Genomic DNA, 19115 nt, shown 5'->3' with positions numbered 1-19115 from the left:
TTAGAGTGATTGCACAGATGTAAAATTGCTTTAGAAAATTTTTCAAGTTTGTCTGATAAAGCAAGATGTGCATGATTAAAATTATCTGTCACAAGTATAACTATAAAAAAATTAAAATTGTTATAAAAGTTATTTGTTCATGATATGAAAATAAACACAAATCTATATAATTAGAAATGCAAACTTTACAGAACTTAACTTCAATTACCTACTCAGACATCAGCAACCTAGAAAAGTCCCAAGCAAATAACGTATAATTTCATTTTTTTCATTTTAAAGTAGGCACTATATGCACTCAAGTGTTGCGTAATAATTAGCTAGACTTTTGCATAAGACCAATTTATGAGTGCAACAGTCTGTTACCTACCCTTGCTAGGTCATGTGTCCTTGTGACGTATATATGTATCCTGTATATTATTCCACAGCAAGCTTCCATGCTAGACAAGGAATTGGTATCACATCTGGCAGCTAGGCAGCGATCTAGTCTCGTTGAACATCTAAGCATTTGAGCAACATACTTCGTCAGGGAGGGCCGTATGACGTACATGTACTACTAACTTTCCTAGAATATTTAAAAAACCTCTGGAATAGGAGGCCGGAGCCAATAAGAAGTTTTTGGCAACTTGCTAATTAATAAGGAGACGCTAACAAAAGGAAAGAAAACATAACTCCTTAGAGATAACATTTGTTTTGTTCTTGATCCTGAAATGAAGCGATGGAGGAAAAACAGGTCAATGTAATTGGGATTTGTCATGCTAGTAAGTTGCAAAAATTTTACTGGCCAGTCAAGTTCTAATTATCAAGTGTTACTGCTATTTCTAACCGCCTCGTTCATAGTCTGCACTGTCATTGATGATTATCTGGGCATCAGTGAGTACTTATCAAAGCACAATTATGATTTGTTCGCAATGATCCCAAACTGAACTTCTAACTGCTTCATTCAAGGAGCTGCACTAATCTGTTGTTTGCTAGAAGTGAAAGGTACTCCTTTGTAGAAATATTACATTGTTATCTCACTATCAGCAAAAGCCTGTCACATGCTCTGTGGCTGCAAAGAGTATATACACAGGCTAACAAAACTAGTGAAGTTTAGTAGACAAGACAGCTGATTTTCTAGACTTTATCATCGCATATACGTGCCAGAAAGGTTAACACGTGCTAGCTTTGTAATTTGCTACAAGTAGAGTTATGTTAGCACATTACGAAAACGAATATAAAAATGTTTACCAAGAGTTGGTTGTACCACATGTGCAAGTGTGGGCCATTACATAAAGTCCAACCTCTTCAGCTTATGTATAGAAATAAAGCTACTTCATTAAAGTAAGAATATTCATCTATCAACCAATTAAAACTGATATGACTGAAATACACACTAACAGATATTCTAATGGTTTCTATGAACATGTTTTGTGATAAGAAAATATAGATGAAGCGGTCGAGTGACTGTAAATACTTTGTATAATGATACTCTAGTATTATAGTAGTCTCTGTTCATCTAGTGACCAGCTGTTCCCAGTTTAGTTAAAAAGTGAGTCACTAGAACTATAGAAGTCTCCTACAGCCAGATATAAACATCTTAGTGATCATATTCCTTAGACTGAGATGATGGATACACTGGAGTATAGATTGGTGTCAAGGTTATCTGTCACAGATTCTGAGTACTGTATATTGTATACATGTAGTATAGTAAACAAAGTAATAGCATGATAATAGCTATTGCGCAATACACTGATGAATCATACAGTAGTAGCTCAGTGGATTATGATTAGCCCTCTATATATGTAGATGTACATGTTGTGATGAGTCATGATCATAAATTTAGAATATTGTTCTACTACTAAATTTTTCCTGAATGGGTTTTCTGGAATTTTCTAGAATAATTGTAAGAAGGTATAAATAGTCTGACTGCAGCTAATACATAGCAGTTCATAACAATTCAGTTTACAGCGTACATGTCTACAAGTCAGCAATAAAGGATTATTTTATACTCTCACAGCAATCTTCGGCATATTATTATATAGACACTATATTACTTATACATAGTTAGCCGCAATATTACACCCGGACGTCTTAACTCTTAGCCTTGTGCAGACATCAGGATACAATCACAATACCAGATATCTCGAACCTGTCACATTGCATCACCATTTTGTGACATTATCGAATAAATTATAAAAGTGTACAAGTAGCCGCAGTTGGCATATAATGGGAGAATTGACAGTTGGTAACCTTCAAGCCTGTACCAGCTGACAACCAACTACAGGTAGACAATAGCGTGTTAATAATACTGAGCTTTCTACCATCAAATCAGATAACTAATTAACTTTAAAGGTTGACTTGCAACAAAATTCACATTACAGTTATTTGATATCAAAAGATTCACCATGTCTTACTCTGCTGTGTTGTAGGTGCAAAATATGTGGAAATGTGATTACAAGCTCTTAAAAGCTCAAAAACGAACAGTTAATCGTCGCCATCACAAAACCGCTGTGGATTGGAATCTCTTTCCAAACGACTCAAATGGGACGTAGTTGTACAAGATGGCTTCTGTTTACACTTTCACGCAACCTCATTCGTCGAAATATTTTTACAAATATACTTCACGTATTCAATAAAACCATGTCTATTGATCTAACGCATCTATTTTATCGTCATTGTAATGCTGTCACTTTCAGCACTGATATCCTATAACCTACCGTAAAAATTCGTTTAATTTTTCAACCTTAGCTCGAAGGAGTACATATCATTGTATGACAAACATGACGAGCCTGTTGGTCACCTGTGATAATCGAAAAATGCTGCAGAAATTATTCGCGAAGTATGGGTCACATGATAAGATTACGACTTGACGATTAGACCAAGCCAAAAAAAAACTGTAAAGTAGCGAGCATCTATATTTGATACGGGGTCTTCGGTAAAACCCGAAGTGTTTGTCATAAACTAGTGCTACGAGAAGTTTCATATTGAGCCTTTTATTGGCCTTTCAATTTACGTGAGAAGATCACGTGACAAAACAATAACCAAATGTAATGATTACGTCAGAAAAATAAACTGATTCCGATCTACGGCAGTTTCGTGATGGCTGCAATCCAATGTTCGTTTTTGAACTTTTAAGAGCTTGTAATCACACTTCCACATATTTTGCACCTACAACACAGCAGAGTAAGACATGGTGAATCTTTTAATACCAAATAACTGTAATGTGAATTTTGTTGCAAGTCAACCTTTAAGTAGCGTGTGTTACTAATGGAAACTCCTAGAAGATGTTCAGATCAAGAGTACTAACGCTTCAAACCATTGTATTCTATGTATAGGAAAATTGATTCCTCATCACGATTAACCCAAGTGGGTGATAACGTCTGCTGATGCTCGGGTCTCTTACTATAGACCTGGGAGTTTGTCACCTCAAGTTCTTAGCCGTTCCCATTAGCCCGCTTTGCTGCAACAGAACTGCATTGCTCATTGCTAGTATTTTGACAATCCATATTTAATATGAAGGTGTTAATGCACCTAATGCTCCTATGACTACCTAAGTTACACTGTTGTTATATGCCAGCACTTTTCAATCTCCTCTCAGAGAGAGAGAGATGTTTTTCCACCTTTTCCTTTTCTTTGCCCGCTGTATTGTAGTCGTTGGGTACCGCTAAGATGCCGGGGTTGTCATGTAGTTGGGTTTGCCAAGATGTATAACTGGAGCTTCCCGTAGTGTTGTGGTTTATTGAGGCCATACTCATTACATAGACTTCTGCACAGTGCACCTGCTCAGTGTATGCATTTCCGGCTAGTTGCTTGCAATCGCTGATGGCGTGTTGGATGATCTCCGGTGCATCCTTTCACAGTATCTATCTAGGATCATTTCAATTGTGATAGATTTGAGTTTGGAGTTACCTAGTTGGGAGCACTTGCTCCTGCGTTACCATGATAAGCTAGTCTTCCACTACCAGCCATACACTACTAGTTATACACTACTAGTTATACACTACTAGCTATACAGTACTAGCTATACACCGCTAGTTATACACTACTAGTTATACACTACTAGCTATAAACTACTAGCTATACACTACTAGTTATACGCTACTAGCTATACGCTACTAGTTATACGCTACTAGTTATACGCTACTAGTTATACGCTACTAGTTATACGCTACTAGTTATACGCTACTAGTCGTACACTACTAGTACTATACTACTAGTTATACACTACTAGTTATACGCTACTAGTTATACGCTACTAGTCGTACACTACTAGTTATATACTACTAGTCGTACACTACTAGTTATACATTACTAGTCATACACTACTAGTTATATACTACTAGCTATACACTACTAGTTATACACTACTAGTTATATACTACTAGTCATACGTTATTAGTTATGCGCTACTAGTTATACGCTACTAGTTATACACTACTAGTCATACACTACTAGTTATATACTACTAGCTATACACTACTAGTTATACACTACTAGTTATATACTACTAGTCATACGCTATTAGTTATGCGCTACTAGTTAAACGCTACTAGTTATACGCTACTAGTTATCCGCTACTAGTTATACGCTACTAGTTATACGCTACTAGTTATACGCTATTAGTTATACGCTACTAGTTATACGCTACTAGTTGTATACTACTAGTTATATACTACTACAGTCAAGCATGGATAACTCGAACTCCACAGGACCGAGCGAAAGTGTTCGAGTTATCAGAGCGTTCAAGTTATCAGAGCACTGTCACAAGTCCATGTATTTATTTATTTATTAGTAGATACATGCACATATACAAACTATAATAGAAATCAAAAGTATAAATGGCTTGTTTCAAATTAGATGCTTCTAATGTAAAGTTTAAAACTTTTTTATCAAAAAGTATAGGATATTTTTCTATCACTTGAGATTGTTTTGTTGTTTGAGGTGATGTTATTGCCAGGACGTTTTTTAGATTGACATTGGCAAAACTTGATCGTTGTTGAAATGCTCAGAAGAAAAGACATCTTTTTCTTTTGAGCGTTTTAACCGAGATCAATTTTGCCGATTTTTCTTGAAGTTTATGCGAAGGTCACCTCACTTTTCCATGCTTCCGAAAGGCGATCGCTAAGCAGATGTTTGGTAAAAATCAAAATTCACCAAACCTTTAGAAAAGTCGTTGACAAAAATATTTTGCCGACGGTGGTAATAACAACGCCGATGATTTACGAAAAGTTGAGGTTTACCTCTATGACTTGGAATAAAGTGATTTTCTAAAGCGATAACAACCGTCTCGGTAGCTGTTGGGCAAAAAACTGTTCGAGTTAACAGAGTTGAGGTCGAGTTATCTATAGCAACTTATCATTACGTGGGAACGGACCAAAGAAACCGTTCGAGTTAACCATGTGTTCGAGCTATCCGTGGACGAGTTATCCATGTTTGACTGTAGTTATACACTACTAGTTATATACTACTAGTTTTACACTACTACGTAGTTTTACACTACTAGTTATACACTACTAGTTATACACTACTAGTTATACACTACTAGTTATACACTACTAGTTTCACACTACTAGTTATACACTACTAGTTATACACTACTAGTCGTACACTACTAGCTATACACTACTAGTTTTACACTACTAGTTATACACTACTAGTTATACGCTACTAGTTTTACACTACGAGTTATACGCTACTAGTTATACACTGCTAGTCGTACACTACTAGTCGTACACTACTAGTTATACACTACTAGCTATACACTACTAGTTATACACTACTAGTTATACACTGCTAGTCGTACACTACTAGTCGTACACTACTAGTTATACGCTACTAGTTTTACACTACACTAAAAGCATCATAGGTTTTGGTTCTATTTAAGAGAAAATTCTTGGGTATTGATACAAAGGCTTTACCTTAGAATTCTTCCAATACCGACCCTTTATACCACTGCCAATACCGATCCCTTGTAGGCCTATTGCTGCCACTACTATTATCAACAATTTCCTTTAAAATTGCTATTTATAGATTAGTTATTTGTTTTATGTATTTAAAAATCTGCTATCACAGCCAATGAGATAAAGATATGGGATGTTCTAATCCCGCGACTAAACGAGCGGATGCGAAGTTTGGGAGTTTTTATGATAAATGCATGTGCACACAACTTACGAAAATTATTCATCAACAATGAGACGAACCCTTGTATTAAAATTTCATCAACAAATTTAACCATCGTTTTGTAGATTAGTTAAAGTATAATAATGATACAAAACACATATAGGCCTATTTAAATATGTTACCAAGTCTTTGTAAATTATCGAAATTCTTTTAAAACTTACCATCTGATCGGATTATACACAAATAGACAGATTAATTTGAACGAAAGTAGTTATTAAAACTTGCTAAGCGTCACTTTTATAAAAGTTAAGACCGGAAATTGAAACGCCGAGCGACAGAGAATAGAACGATTAAGTCCTGCGCATTTCACGAAAAAATAACGTACACCTTTCACCAGTCTATAGCATTGTCGAATTGCCGAAGGTTTCGGTAATTAACGTAGAAGTACAGAAATCGTTTCATTTTTGCCGATTTCAACTTTTTCATTTTCATTTGCCGACACATTTGAGTACTTTGGTATTCTAACTGATGTCCAACGCAGTGTAAGTAAAGGAAATGACGATGATATTTTTTTAACGGTTCTTATGAGATTATTACAATAATTAATTATAAGTTTGGATGACTACAGAACAATGACTACGTAGTACAGATTTTCTAAAAATCTAACGCAGTGTAAGTAAAGGGAATGACGATGATATTTTTTCTAACGGTTCTAATGAGATTATTACAATAATTAATTATAAGTTTGGATGACTACAGAACAATGACTACGTAGCACAGATTTTCTAAAAATCTATATAAGTATCACAATTTCGTGATATTGTTGGCTATGACGTTTTGAAATGTAAACAAAATTGTGCATTGGGTTTATATTATTACTATATTAATAATATTGGTTATTCTAATAATATCAGTGCATTTTACTTCTAATATTGGCCAATATTGCATTTCTCCTTTTGCAGGAAGAGAGATATAAACATATAATCTTTTCCTTTCATTATTGCTATTTGTTGTATATAATAACACCCACACCCAGTACATTACAGCTACCATTGCAGTTATCCTATTTGACTGCTAATATTGCATTTCTCAACCATCAGTACCCTTTCTTTTTTCCAATATCGCTTTGGTCGTGGGCTGTATGACAGTGGAATTTCTAGTACATAAGACAAGTATAGCTAGGGCATATAACAGCTCATGATAGAGAGAAACATGCCCTCTCAAAAGTACCGTAGATCCCCAGCACGTAAGTTACTTCTTATAAATCGCCTGATTTCAGATCTTTTCTTTTATATGCAGGGATATATGGTACCTTAAGCATTACGATTCATCAAACTTTTCAGTTACAAAAAGTGAGAGGTTTCTTTTTGTTTATTTGCAAAACAAATGGACAAGCTACCAACAAGACCTGACATAAATAAAGTGAATTCCTTAACTATCAGAATGCGTCACCAAATGAGAAATCATCGACATCACTGCTTTTTCAGACTTTTCTAAAAGCCTCTTACAGTTTGTGTTACGGTATGTGTTGTTTACACTTTAGTTCCAATAAAATATATTCTTTCCCATACTCAGATTAAGGTTGACAGTCATGCTGATTAGTCAGAGCAGGCGCTCTTCTATCTTGTGTCATCTGTCACACATCAATGTAACTACAACATACAAGACTAATTATAAAAAACAACTAATAACCATCTAGACTACATCTGCAGACATAAAATCATGTAAGAGAAGTTGTATTCTCTTACATCACAATTTGGTAGCAAACTCCACAACGCTAAAGCCCCAGAAACAATTTGATAGCAAACTCCACAGCTCTAAAACGCAAAAAATCACAGCTGGAATGTAAAATCTAGAATGCCTCAAAAGAAACATGTGTGATGAAAGTTTGCTGCAAACATGATCAATATGTTTGGACCATGTAAGATCATGGCTTATGAGGAAGCCGAGTAGTTTGGTTTCTTCTCCGCAACAGAATGTTATCCCCCACATTTAAATTGAAGGATACAGAATCCATATTGAAACGACTGATCAACAAAAAGTGTGACTTTTGCATATTGATCTTCATACGATTGATGGTAGACGACTGAAGAATTTTCTTGATATCAGAATCACACTCCCGTTTCAGCTCTGTGATGTCGCTGCTAATTAGGATAAAACTGTCGGCACCTGAATGATTTTTACTAAATGTACAATATTTGCAACTCTCTGACCTCATTTAAGAAGACTGTTCTTAAATGAGGTAGAACTTAAATGAGCTTTCCATTTTGAAAGCTTTCAGTAGATACACGTTAGAATGGCATATCTATGAATGACATATATTTATTGTATTTGATTTGTTGATTACAGGATGTTTATGTGGTCCCACCAGCCGAAGCAGCTTTGTCAGTGTGGAAACGGCCATAAATGGGAAAGAAAGACTTGAATGTGTGCTGCATAAACCATTATGTTTTGTTTGAGTTTGCTGCAGTAGATGAATTTGTCTTTTTGTATGAGCTGAAACTATGTGAGTGGCCATGACTTGGATGGATATTTTTAATTAAAGCTTTATGCCGAAATGAAAATTTTTTTGCTCGTAAAAATTATATAATAGTGTAAAATAATATTGTTGAAGATAATGCAAAACATGATTTGCAGAACATTGAATACATCATAGCCCGGTTGACACCTATGCTGAAATTTTGTCTGATAGATGGATTTATGAAGTGCAATCAGAGCTGCATGGACAGGCACTTTTACATAGCTTGACCATTTGTTTAGTACTTGAATCAACTAATCAAATGTGACCAGTGCATTTCTTTCTACAAATTGATACCAATAATGACTCGATAACGTTGACAGTCGACTTTACAATGTATATGACTTTTAGGGATGTAGTTGGTTTCGCAACATATTCTTTTCAAAGACGCGGCTTGCTTATTTTACTTAGTGAGAAACTCTTTTTCGGTGTGGGCAATGATACACAGCCCCACTCCCAGGATAGGCGACAGGCATCATGTGGGCAAGGCTTTTGGGGGCTGTATATCATTAGTGTAGGTAGCAACGGTACTGTGCCGATACAAAGACCTTATTCTACATAGTTTGCTTGACAGAATTACCGTAGACCAGTAGAATTGGTAGTCGGTACTAAGATGTTTACACAGCATTTAGAAGAAGCTAATATGACAAGTTTTTAATTTTCCTTGTTTGAGGCGTTTGAGACATTGGTAATCCCACGACCAAACACGAGCGAAGCGATTGTTCAGGAGATTTATGATAAATGCATATGCACACACAACTCATGAAAATTATTCATCAACGGCCGTCGCAAACCCTTGTACCGAAATCTCATCAACAAATTTAACCATTTTTCAATGAAGTCGTTTAAGTATAATAACGATACAAAACACATATAAACCTATTTAAATATGTTACCAAGTCTTTGAAATTTGTAGACAATATCCTAAACCTTACCCATCTGATCAGATTATACATATATAGACAGATTAATTTGGCCTAAAATCGCTATTAAAACTTTGACAAGCCTTTTTTAATCAAAATTAAGACCGGCCAACGAAACGCCGATAAGGCTGTGCGACAGAGAGTATAACCATTAAGTCGTGCGCATTTCACAAGAAAAACGTGCGCATTTCATCAGTCTATGGCATTGTCCAATTGCCGAAGGTTTCAGTAACAAATGTAGAAGTACTGAAAAGTAATCATTTCTTTTTTGCCGATTTCATAGTAACTGACATTTTGGACACTTATAATGAGTACTTTGGTATTCCAACTGATGTCCAAAGCAGTGAAAGTAAAGGGAATGACGATGATATTTTTCTAACGATTCTTATAAGATTATTACGATGTTTAATTATAAGAATAATTATTCGATTTTATAAGATTTAATTATAAGAATAGTCATTCGAATTTACAAGATCGAAGTATATAGTGACCGATGTTGGGCAATATGTTACTGTCATTATTTTTTCTAAATATTTTTGTTAAATAGATTTTCTAAAAATCTAGATAAATATCACAACTTCTTGATATTGGTTGCTATGACGTTTTGAAATGTAAACAAAACTGTGCATTGGTTTTCTATTATTACTGTATTACTATATTAATAATATTGATTATTCTAATAATATCAGTGCATTTTACTTCTAATATTGCATTTCTCCTATTGCAGGGGGAAGATATAAACATATAATATTTTCCTTTCATTATTGCTGTTTGTTGTACATAATAACACCCAGTACATTACAGCTACCATTGCAGTTATCCTACTGCACTGCAGTCCCATTTGACTGCTAATATTGCATTTCTCAACCATCATTACCCTTTCTTTTCCCAATATCATCATGGTTGTGGGCTGTATGACAGGAGAATTTCTAGTAATGTATTTGTAGCTGGATTTAAAATTTTATCCTAGTCAACACGAGCAAATATAAGATGAAATATATGCCAATAAAGCCGCGTAGGACTAGACTTTTATCGCAATAGCCGATATGAATACGAGAAATCGAGACAGGTTGTATCACGCGTTACATCATTTTGGGCAAGTCTGGGCATGTTTTTTGGCCTGAGCATTTTTACCGCAATGAATTTTTTCGATTTTAATCTTCAAATATCTTGACAATGAGATCGTCTAACACAACAAACAACATATCAACTGATAGACAAAGAAATATACTTTCTTTTAAAATCAACTCAAATTTGACGCAACCATATCTTTAAGGCCTGTTTAAACAAGAAAAGGCATTTGATGCATCGTCTAGGTGCTAGCAAGAATAATTCTATGCTAATAGAGATACAACTGACAGATTTGTGTTTGGCAGAAATAGCTGTAATCATCTCAATTCAATATTAAAACGATATCGACAACAGGGAGTCTTCATACACACTACTATTTGTATGAAAATCAAAATATTTTTACTTGAAAAAATATACGAAAAATTCTAGTATCAATAACAGGTGTTTAAAAAACATTTCATTAAAAAATTCACTGAAATTTAATTATTGAAATGCTTGCAATAATTAAATTTGTTGAAATCTTTTTTCTGTAGTTTGATCTATATCATGAACCTAAAGTCTGCCTGTCCTTGACTGTATTTATTCATCGCGTAGAGGCCTAGCGTTTCTTCTTAACAACATAGAGCAGTGGAACTAGCTGCGCAAACATAATTGCCATCATGAACAGTTGATCCATATTGAATAAGTATCACGCTGGATATTCCAAGAGTGGTAGTGGAAAATCCAGCCGGACGTAATGACCTTTAAAGAACTGAGGGAATTTCTCATTCGTCAGTCTATTGTCAACATGTTGCATCTTGGTAGCATGGGTGTGTAGCTCCTGCGCCTATGAGCATCTACACTATGCATCCGGTGTGTAGCCAGGTAATTAAGAATGGGACAGCGAGGGTTCGATAAATAATGCTAACCAGGCACCTTGTAGGGCTGGAGAACAGGTGGAACAGGTGTTCTGGAAGGAAGCTAGAGCCAGGATGATCTTGAATTACACTAATATCCCAAAGTGCCAGACTAAAGTATGTGCAGGTGGTAAGCAGTTAATTCTTGATAACTACCATTTATCTCTAGTACAGACAGCTCCTAACTGGCATGGTTACTAGAGGGAAGGAGGAGAGCAAGTAGCAACTTCTAGGGTTATTCATAAATGTTCGACAAGCAGTGAAACCGACATAGATCTATACTCATTGTAATTGCAGGGCACTATAGGTTTGTTTTCATAATTATTTTAGCATTTAAAAAGGATATACGAAAAAACTACAGTAGGCGCTACCACAACATAAATAATCTATTGTGAAAAAATGTACATTATATGAACTTTGTTATATGAACAGTGAAATACATTCAAATTGCTTTATCTGTTCTAAGCATCAAAACAGAAAAAAACTGAACTTAACTTTTTCATTTAATGAATGTACAGCAACTGTGGTATATTATTTTGTATCGCCCACTTGCCTTTTTTCTCTTATCCCTTTTACTTACGGTAATTTTACGGTAAGTCAAGAGGAGCGTACAGCTTCAATGTTAATTTGAATGATTTTTTTAACTTTTTTCAAGACAGCAAGGCCTGCGCTACAAAAATATAATACAACAGTTAATAATATGTAATAGAGATAACTCAATACATCACTTTCTCTCCCAAATGTGGCAAGAGAGAAAGTGATATTTTTAAGGGACGCTAATTATTAAAAGCAAGTTTAGCAACTTGCTCTGGCTTGACATTTTACGTTATATTTATATAACGTAAAATATATTACGTTATATAGAATTTTTTATGTAATTACAAAGCAAACCCCTTACATAATGTCTGTACATTATGTGAAATTTACGTAATAGAACCTCTAATACACTTCAAAAAAGCAAGAGTGGAATACATGTGCCAAATAGCTGAAACGTAGTGAAAATGATCAAGAAAACTTTTCTTCTAGTATGATATCCTCAGTAGCCATTATCAAGCTGGCAGGTCACACCCAAGAGTTGAGTGTGACAATGCTGAGGTCAGTCTAACCTCAATATACAAAGTTATTTCGCTTATATTGTTTCTTTGTACATCAAAACTATCACAAGAGAAAAGATTCTTTGAAGAATTTATTATAATTATTTATATTAATTTGTTGCAAAAACAATGATTAATATCTCAAATAATTAAATATATCATTAAAACAACAAGAAATGTAAAAACTTAAACTATACGTAAAAACACAATCAATGAAGTGATAATGAAAAAAGATTGTGCTACTTTACTTTAAAAACATATGAATGGCAGCGCTGACAAAGCAATATCTATGTTAGGTAGTACAGTTAATAATAAAATATGTGGCATAATTTGTTTCAACTTATACTAGATTCCATTTTAAATCTTTATTCTAGTTTAATGCTAATTAAATTTTAATTAAACTCTAGTTAAACTAAGATGACTTCAACAAGAATATGAGCTATTAGCTAGTAGCTGCTTATAAATATTACTGCGTTTCTTTATGGAATCACTGGTTCACAATTTTCTTAATTCGTTCGCCACCAAATTAATTTTTGTTACCAGGACATTAAATATTTGGTAAAACCTAATAATTGACAAACACACATATGAATTGTTATAACTTTTTAACCACAATCTATGAAAAGTATTTCGATACCAAAATAATCAACATAAAATTTTATATCAGCTGATACTATAAAAAAAAGCTACAAATGTGTTGCAGAATGAGCTTGCACACCTCCTCACTAATATCGTGAGCAATTTTCCGTGTCATACAAGTTATCAATATTATTAAAGCTCATGGAATTATTATTATTACTGCTACTAATAAAATAATAACTCTCACCAGTACTATTGTTCAATAGATAATCATTAGAAGTCCATTGATATGCAATTGGTACAACCTCTGTCTGACACAGTTGGTCAATGTGAAAAAGAAACTGCGATAAAAAAGTGAAGTTTTGCAAAGTGAAACTACGCTCAAGATAAGCTGTTAGAGGTGGAACGAGACTCGAGACGTCTCGAGTATCGACCTGTCTCGTCTCATATCGGTCTCGTCTCGACTTAACTATTGCCAAACTCGAGACAGGAAATAGAACTAAAGCGTCTGCGCACGGTTGTTAAAACATGGCGTCTTGCGGTAGCAACAACTCCATATATTGTAATGGATTGCGGGCAACTGCCTTTAAAGTTACACCCGGTCCGTTACTACCTGTTGCTATTGATTATGTTGTCCACTGAGTCTAATCATGTAGTCCGGACAACGGCCCTGTTATATTTTAGTTCGGTTCTATGTCCTTAAAACAGATACCGGGTCGTATCTAATTACTCTTCGGATAATCCAATTTAATAAATAACACTTTTGCGGGTAAAATGTCTGTATTTTATGGTATCATGTCTAAACACCAACCGCCCTTCATAAAATTCGGGCATCTTTTACGTATACACTACCAATCGCGGGTAAAACTTGTCCGGACACGGAGAAACGAACGAAAGGCCGTGTCGACCATAGTCCGTGTTCGGTTAACAATGACGTTTTGTTAGCTCAATATAAGAATATACATGTGCATGTATACAGTAATTAATATAATTTCATGAGTACAATTTAAATATAATTCACATACTACAGTTAATACACAAACAAAGCTTAACATTAATGAAACGATAAGAATGAAAGTGTTATCGTGTGTTCTTTTAGTTGCGGTATTTCTTTGTAGAGCGACGGCTATCGGTTTCATTACACATTACATTAAAAAGTAAGAACTATTCAATAGATGGTAAAAATATACATGTACAAAGCAATATGTTTATAATAATTATGATCAATCAAGCTCAAAATTCTTAGAATATATAACTTTGGTATTTTAGAGCTGTTTGTGTCACTTTTGTTTACAAAAACTACATGCATATCACTATTAAAATGTTGTATTTAAATTGTTTACACCAGGTGAAAATTCAATTTAAAAATAGTTTTATTAATTTTATATATACCAAGTAGCTAGTACTTGTGTAGTGAAATCATCACCAAATGCTCATTATTTTACTGTCTCGTGTCTCGAGTCTCGAATTTTTACAATACAGTGTCTCGAGTCTCGTCTCGAACTTGGAAAACTGTCTCGTTCCACCTCTATAAGCTGTAACTATATTTTCTATTGGTTAATAAGTGCAGGCAGATCATTGTTTCCTTTTGTTTAAGTACAGGCACTAAAGGCTAATGAATTACTGTAACTACTCACTAATCAGAAACGTATTGTCTAAAGCTTACTTAAGCCACAACACCAGGCCTTGGCCACACGCAAACACTCTGCTGAGCCGGACCACGTGGCTAGTAGTACGCAGAGTTAAAGGTTGACTTGCAACAAAATTCACATTACAGTTATTTGGTACCAAAAGATTTACCATGTCTTACTCTGTTGTGTTATAGGTGCCAAATATGTGGAAATGTGATTACAAGCTCTTAAAAGCTCAAAAACGAAAAGCCGCCGTAGATTGGAATCTCTTTATTTCGATGACGTAGCCACGAAATTTGGTTATTGTTTTGTCACGTCATGTTCTCACGTGAATTGAAAGGCCAATAAAAAGCTCAATATAAAACTTATCGTACCACTAGTTTATGAAAAACACTTCGAGTTTTACCAAAGACCCCGTATCAAATATAGATCGTGGGGAATATAGATTCGTGGAGTATATTTGTGAAAATATTTCGACGAATAAGGTTGCATGAAAGTGTAAACAGAAACCATCTCTCACAACTACATCACATTTGAGCCGTTTTGGAAAGGGAATCCAAACTACGGGGGTCTCGTGTGGCTGCGATTTTCTGTTCAATTTTGAGCTTTTAAGAGCTTGTTACATATTTTGCACCTACAACACAACAGAGTAAGACATGGTGAATCTTTTCATATCAAATAACTGTAATGTGAATGCTGTTGCAAGTCAACCTTTAATAAAACGATTTGCAAAGCAGAAAGAATATATTTTAGTTTATTTATTTAAAATATGAAATATTTTGTAGTAAATGGATTTTAAAGCAGTTGTTTATGGCAAGCAGATACTAATGTTATTATTTTTTGTAAAAAAAACTACTGTAACATCCAGAACAACTAGCTGTGTTTGGAGTTGTCTTGCCACTGTTTCATGTCTATAGTTTCACAGCGATGACAATTACTAGAGCAAATCTTACTAGAGCAACTTGTGGAAGCCCAAGTCTACTATTCTAATGGGTTGGCTTATTTCCAAGGCAACGAGTTCATTGACCTGCGGGAATACGTTTTTTTATAACTGCCTCAAGAAATTCATGACCATTAAGCCTAAAGTGTCTGCCAGTACCATGGATATATTGCTGAACGACCGTAGGCCTACTTTATTGCGAAATGGGCATCATTGCAAATTTGCCCATTTTGACATTATAAATAGAACGCTACATTTTTATAGAACTCTTGCATGCTATCATAGAAATGTACATAAAAATTATAGATTACATTGAATTATAGCTGTCAGACTGCTTGCAAGTAAATTTTGTTAATTCAGAGCAACTTCTAAATACAAACCTGAAAATAAATAAAACTGTCATTTCTATAGCGAGTAAATACGTCGCTGTGATGTAATTGTACTTAGCTGGTTGCCATTCTACTGTAAGAGAGACAACTTCAGACAAACTGATTTTTAGTAAAAAAATACAATAAAAGAATATGAATGTATCCAGATTTCACAAAGGTACTGGATTCAACGTAGCAATAGGCAATAAGTTGTAGAATACTTTGTGGTTGTTTACTTTAAAATGCCATTTGATAAGGAGTCTTCTGGTAAATACAGCAATCTAATTATTTGAATGTTTTGAAGTTTAAGATATCAATCAACTATCCTTGTAGAGTAGGGCATGTATGAAAATATGTTTTATAAATTATAACTAGGCGCCTGTAAATGCAGAATAGGTTTGTTCTAGAATGGCAATTTGCATGAAAGAAATTTTCAGTATTTAAATAAAAGATAATTTTACATTCAGCCTACATATTTTATAATGCTAGAATTAGCTATGTAAAAATATGTATTCATTTATCGATGGCAACACATACCCAAATCAGTTCTAAATGCAGAGCCAGAAAATACACCAGCAAATAAATGCATAGGGTAGATGGGATCATAACAGATACTTTGAATATAGGCGGAAGGGGATGGTGGATGGTTGATTGACAGGTTTTTGGTAGAATAGGCGCTGTCCTATATATTAACACTTTACTTACCTTGATGATAGTCGGATTCTGCAGATGGAGGACATCTTGCTGACGGTGCCACGTGTCCAGTTAATGGTGGTTGCTTAGCATGGTATACTGGCTAACATTATATTACGAAACAGAAAACTTCCTCAAAGCTAGTGGCCTATTAAATCTGGCTACTAGGTGGCGCTTTACTGCCGGTGTGAGGTCCGCCAAGCAAACTTAATAAGGATAGTTACCAGCCTGGGATAGGAAAGATAGGAGTGATGAGGGTGCCCAAGGTACAGCTGACCTGGTAAAATATTCGGCAACATCGTTCCATATTTTGACCCTTCTCACGCAGCTAGGATTCAGGGCATTCTAAAAATCCAGTCCAAATGTTCTTCAAGGTCAGTAGGCGGAGCCAATCGAAGGACGCTTGACAATACTTCGTGAATGAGAACCTGCCGCTTGTAGAAATTGCAAGAACTTTACTGGGAGAGGTCTACACCGCTCTACTCTTCTTCCTGTGACGGCGGTTGATGGCGCTAAGTGGAGAAATGGTTGAAGTAGTCGGGATTTGTCAAGTTAGTAAGGTGAAACTTCTTACTGGCCCGTCAAGTCCTAACTACACCGATCACACGACATTCGCTGATCAACACGTCAGCCGACTTCGACATCCAAGTCTGTCAATCAGTTGTACCTCTATTACCACTAGTCTCTCAACCCTCGTATAAGGTAACCCACACTCTTCGCTAGACGAATCCTGTCTCCACTGCTGTTTATGCACCAGCTCAATATATGCGCTGTGGCTGTAAAGGGGAAAATCTTTTCCCCCTTTTGTCAGTAGGCGCTAGACAGGCTCTTTGCCTGCATCTAATAGGACTTAACCACTATTTATAGCATATACATACATATATATGAGCAATCTTTATTGTGGTAATCAATAGCATGCAACTCATCCTCTTGATAGATTTGCAGTCAGTTGAACACGCCTCGTGCAGCATTCACTTCACAACTTGTATTCCTACAATGCTGTGACCTTACTTACAAGGCTGGTCAATGTCAGTCACCTCTCGTCTGCTATATTCACCACTATCCTCGGCCATCAATAGGTCATCTTATTCATGGTCAATCTTTCTAAAACTTAATACTGTGATATCTGTCTGTTAGTCCATGGTATGCTCACTGACTGGTGTTCTTTTAACCATAGCCACAACATCTCACATTAGGCTTTTATGTAGGTCAGTAGAATAGATGGTGAAATTCCAAAAATGTACGCATTTCTTTTGTTCGGTCATTTTATGTTTCGGTATTTGGGTACTTGAACTTTCTAGCTGTCAGATTTCTTGCCTTGGGATGTTGCGACTACTATAGGTAACTTTTGGATTGATCATTCAGTTCTGACTCGCTTCAGGCGATACTTTCATAATGAGATCGATATTCAAAATTGCATCGACCTTATTGTTACCAATTTTACTAATGCGATGTCGGTCGGTGGCTTATCTTCGAATGTTGATCAAATTTGTGTCATCAATGATGACTCAAAGAATGCCAGAAATATCTATTTATACAAAAATGAATGGGGAATTTAAATGATCTGAACATTTGCCCTAATATGTCAACCGCCATTTCATCACGTGTTAATTTTCATTCATTCAGGATTAACTCTGGGAAGGCATAAGTATTTGACTTTGGATTATTTTAGGTATGGTAAGCCTGTAGTACAGGTTTGCCAAAAACAGTAACAACAACTCATTACGGTTTGTCACTCATAAAATTAACTTGTAGACATTGTTTTGGAAAATCAATACTACAGAGATAAATATCCTTACCAAGTTTCATGTTTATTTACTAGCAAATCATTGTCACTAATGCTAGTAATGGAATATTGTTATGCTTTAAAAAACTTCCGTCTAGAGACGTAATGAAATGAGCCGATGGGCACCCCTTTCTTTTATGAGCTGCCAACACGCTTAACATTTAAACTCTAATATGCGTCGGTTGACCAAAATAGGTTGTTGAGTAGTAAATGTCGACTGGATACGGTCTGTGACGTTGGAAGGCGTTGACAACGCTAAGGTGTAAATTTTACAGATACGCCTTGACCTAATTCTCATGTCTAATACAGCACTATGTGTACAAGTCGGCCACTTATACAACAATACTTGGCATTTTTGCAGACTATAGCGCAATATTCTATGTAGCAAAGATCAAAATGGCGCGAAACTAGAAGTTCCGCCACAGCGAAAATCAAACATTCACTTAGCAGTAATATTTGATCAATGCCGGGGAAGTCCCTTCTCTCGCGCACACTCCCCTTTAATACAAGGAAGTAT

The 19115-nt window shown here is 35.3% G+C and overlaps 1 long non-coding RNA gene across 1 annotated transcript; it reads right to left on the bottom strand.

Annotated features, from left to right (window-relative positions):
• Positions 1-7452: 7452 nt before the first annotated feature.
• Positions 7453-17540, bottom strand: LOC137394740 (uncharacterized). Its single transcript, XR_010978365.1, has 2 exons — positions 16825-17540; positions 7453-7751 (listed from the first exon to the last, which is right to left on the bottom strand). It is a non-coding gene; the product is annotated as an uncharacterized lncRNA (long non-coding RNA).
• Positions 17541-19115: the final 1575 nt, after the last annotated feature.

Source organism: Watersipora subatra, chromosome 4 (genome assembly GCF_963576615.1).
Source record: "Watersipora subatra chromosome 4, tzWatSuba1.1, whole genome shotgun sequence".
NCBI lineage: Eukaryota > Metazoa > Bryozoa > Gymnolaemata > Cheilostomatida > Watersiporidae > Watersipora > Watersipora subatra.
This window is presented reverse-complemented; position numbering and strand designations above follow the sequence as displayed.